This window comes from Cupressus sempervirens, chromosome 2 (genome assembly GCF_028749045.1).
Source record: "Cupressus sempervirens isolate cs-2001-9-10 chromosome 2, ASM2874904v1, whole genome shotgun sequence".
Classification (NCBI taxonomy): Eukaryota; Viridiplantae; Streptophyta; class Pinopsida; order Cupressales; family Cupressaceae; genus Cupressus; species Cupressus sempervirens.
This window is the reverse complement of record NC_143119.1, coordinates 556,025,693-556,029,911: the sequence shown is the minus strand read 5'-3', so window position 1 is coordinate 556,029,911 and position 4,219 is coordinate 556,025,693.

Here is a 4,219-nt window from a genome sequence, read left to right as displayed (position 1 = left end):
TGCTCAACTCATGTAACCGCACTCGCCTTGATTCTGAGTGGCCCGATTCACTTACGTGATCCAAAACCGGGTAACTTTTTCTTTTTTCTTTTTTTTTTTCAAGTCCCAAAGTTTTGAACTCGAATAGAGTTGGATACCTCGACTCGAGTCAACTCCAAATTTTTTGCACGACTCATGTCAGTGTGCTTGACTTGATTCTAAGTGCCCCGAGCCGTGTATGTGATCCAAATGCAGTTAACTTTTTCTTTTTGGTTAATGCCCAAAGTTTTCAACCCGACCCGCCTTAGCAACGTCGAATCAAAGCACCTGGATCCTTAATGGCCTCCAATGTTTTTGCACGACTCATGCCACCGTCAAATTTTCGCTCGAATCATGTCACCTAGGGCATCTTGATGCTACGTGACCCAAGCCCTATGCACTATCCAAAATCGGGTAACATTTTTTTTTAAACTCCCAAAATTTCATTCTTTTTTGCCTTACGGGGCCTATCATGATCTCTTTTTATAAAGAAAATTCTCAAATTGGATCGTTTTGGCTACCTTACTTGAAATCTGGGTAGCTAGGCATAACACCTCAAGTTCGCTCGGCAATACGTGAACTAAAACCTATGCGTGATCCAAAAGTGGGTAACTTGTTTTTTTTTTTTGTAATGCAAAAAATTTAGCACTTTTCGCTGTACAGGGCCTCCCATGATTTTTGTTTTTCCCTCATTGACCCACTTTGGTGACCTAGTTGGGTCGCTCGAGGCTGGGGCAATGAAGATGGGTTGACCCAGTTGGGTGACCCAAGTTGGGTCGACCCAGCAGTACGATCCTGGCTGGGGATAGCAAGTCAATTCTATAAGTTTGCTTGCAAATTTTGCTAGCCAAGTCAGCTCACCAAGTCATTTGACCATGTGGTCTTTGCCAAATCAAGAATTGACTCTTTAAGTTCACTCATAGCTCATCAAGCTAGCGCACCAAGATGACTTACCATCTCACCTCACCAGGTTTCCCCACCAGGTCGCCTCTTCTTTAAGACCGTTCACCATGTCAGCTCCCCAAGTTAGCTCACTGAGTTGACTATTCAGGTTGCCTCACCAAGTTGACTCCTTAAGTTTGCTCACCAAGTCAGCTCCCTAAATCAGCTCACCAAGTTGACTCACCTAGTTATTTTACCACCTTGCCCCAACAAGTGTGCTCGCTAAGTTGCCCCATCAAGTTGCTTCTCTAAGTCCACTCACCATGTCATCTCACCAAGTCAATTGTTCAAGTATGTTGCCAAGTCAACTCTTTAAGTTCACTCATCAAGTCAGCCCACCCAAGTCGCCTCTTTAAGTTCACTTGCCAGGTCATCCCGCCCAAGTCGCATCAGTGAGCTAACTTGTTGAGTCACCTCATGAAGTTGACTCTTTAAGTGCACTCACCAAGTTAGCTCACCAAATTGACTCACCATCTTGCCTCGATAAGTTGGCTTGCCGAGTTACCCCACCAAGTCGCCTCTTTAAGCTCACTCATCGTGTCAGCTCGTCAGGTCAGCTCACCAAGTTGACTAATCAAGTAGGTCCACCAAGTCACCTCAAGGATAGCTCCTCACCATGAGTTGCCTCACCATGTTGACTCAATGAGTCACCTCACCATGTTGACTCTTTGAGCCCGCTCACCAAGTAACCTCACCAAGTCGACTCGAGTATGTTGCCAAGTTGACTCTTTAAGTTTTCTTGATAGGTCGACTTGCCAAGTCAGCTCACCATGTCATCTCATTGAACCAACTCACTGAGTCACCTCACCAAATTGGCTCTCTAATTCCACTTGCAAAGTCACCCCACCAACTCACCCCATTAGGCCCACTCATCACGTTGATTCGCAAGGTTGGCTCGCTGTGTTAGCTCGCCAAGCTGACAATTCAAGCATACTCACCAAGTCTACCCCTAGGTCATCTCCCCAGGTTGTCTCACAAGGTGGACTTGCAAAGTTTCCTTAATGAGTTGACACTTCAAGTTTTCTTGCCAAGTTGACTCCCCAATTTGGCTCGCCAAGTCAGCTCACCAAGTTCGTTCGCCAGGTTGCCTCCCCAGTTTAGCTCATCATGTCATCTAAATGAACTAACTCACTGAGTCATCTCACCAAGTTGGCTCACAAGGCCTTCTCACATGGTCAGCTCATCGAGTCACCCAACCAAGTCACCTCAATGACCTAACTCATCTAGTTGCCTCACCAAGTTGACTCTTTAAGTTTGCTCACCATGTCAGCTTGTCAAGTTGCCTCTACTAAGGGCTAGCAACCAAGGGTTGGATAGCTTCACTCATTGGGTCGCCTCACCAAGTGGGGTCGATAGGTCACCCCACCAAGTAGCCTCAACAAGTTGACTCTTTCAGTTTGCTCAACAAGTTGGCTCACCAAGTTGGCCTACCATCTCACCTTGCCAACTTTCCTAACCAAGTTGCCTTTTTAAGCTCGCTCACCAATTTGACTCACTAGCTTGACTCCCCAGGTTGGTGCACCAAGTTCTCTCACCAAGTCAAATCTTTAAGTTCGGTCATCAAGTCACCACACGAGGTCGGTGAACCAAGTTGACTCTTTGAGTCCATTCATCAAGACACCCCGCAAGGTCGGCACACCAAGTCAACTCTTTAAGTCTGTTCACAAAGTCACCCAACTAGGTCGGCCGACCAAGTACTCTCACCAAGTCAACTCTCTAAGTCTGTTCATCAAGTCACCCCACCAAGTACTCTCACCAAGTCAACTCTTTAGGTCTATTCATCAAGTCACCCTAAAAATTTGACCCTTTAAGTTCGTTCATCAAGTCACCCCACCAGGTTGACTCTTTAAGTCCTTTCATCAAGTCAACCCACCAAGCTGACTCTTTAAGTCTGTTCATCAAGTCACCAGAACAAGTACTCTCACCAAGTTGACTCTTTAAGTTTGTTCATCAAGTCACCCCACCAGGTCGGCCCACCAAGTACTCCCACCAAGTTGACTCTTTAAGTTTATTTATGAGTTCAACCCGCCAAGTACACTCACCAAGTCAACTCTTTAGGTCCGTTCATCAAGTCACCCTGCCAAGTTGGCCCTTTAAGTTCATTCATCAAGTCTCCCCACCAAGTACTCTCACCAACTTGACTCTTTAAGTCCTTTCATCAAGTCACCCCACCAGGTTGACTCTTCAAGTATATTCATCAAGTCATAAGAACAAGTACTCTAACCAAGTTGACTCTTTAAGTCCGTTCATCAAGTCACCCCACCAGGTCGGCCCACCAAGTACTCCCACCAAGCTGACTCTTTAAGTCTGTTCATCAGTTCACCTCACCAAGTACTCTCACCAAGTTGACTCTTTAAGTCTTCTCATCAAGTCGAGCCACCAAGTACTCTCACCAAGTTGAATCTTTGAGCCCGTTCATCAAGTTGCCCCACCGAGTACTCTAACCAAGTTGATTCTTCAAGTGCGTTCATCAAGTCACCCCACCAAGTACAATCACCAAGTCAACTCTTTAAGTTTGTTCATCAAGTCACCCCACCAAGTACTCTCACCAAGTCAACTCTTTAGGTCCGTTCATCAAGTCACCCCGCCAAGTTCACCCTTGAAGTCCATTCATCAAGTCACCCCACCAAGTACTCTCACCAAGTCGACTATTTAAGTCCTTTCATCAAGTCATCCCACCAAGTTGACTCTTTAAATCCATTCATCAAGTCACCAAAACAAGTACTCTAACTAACTCGACTCTTTATGTCCCTTCATCAAGTCACCCTACCAGGCCGGCCCACCAAATACTCCCACCAAGTTGACTCTTTAAGTTTGTTCATCAGTTCACCCCACCAAGTACTCTAACCAAGTTGACTCTTTAATTCTGCTCACCATGTTGAGCCACCAAGTACTCTCACCAAGTCGACTCTTTGAGTTCATTCATCAAGTCACCCCAACAAGTACTCTAACCAAGTCAATTCTTCAAGTGCATTCATCAAGTCACCCCATCAAGTACTCTCACCAAGTTGACTCTTTAAGTCTATTCATCAAGTCTCCAGAACAAGTACTCTTACCAAGTCGACTGTTTATGTCTGTTCATCAAGTAACCCCACCAGGTTGGCCCAACAAGTTGACTCTTTAAGTTTTCTCATCAGTTCACCCTGCCAAGTACTCTCACCAAGTAGACTCTGTAAGTCTACTCATCAAGTCGAGCTGCCAAGTACTCTCATGAAGTTGACTCTTTGAGTTCGTTCATCAAGTCACCCCACCAAGTACT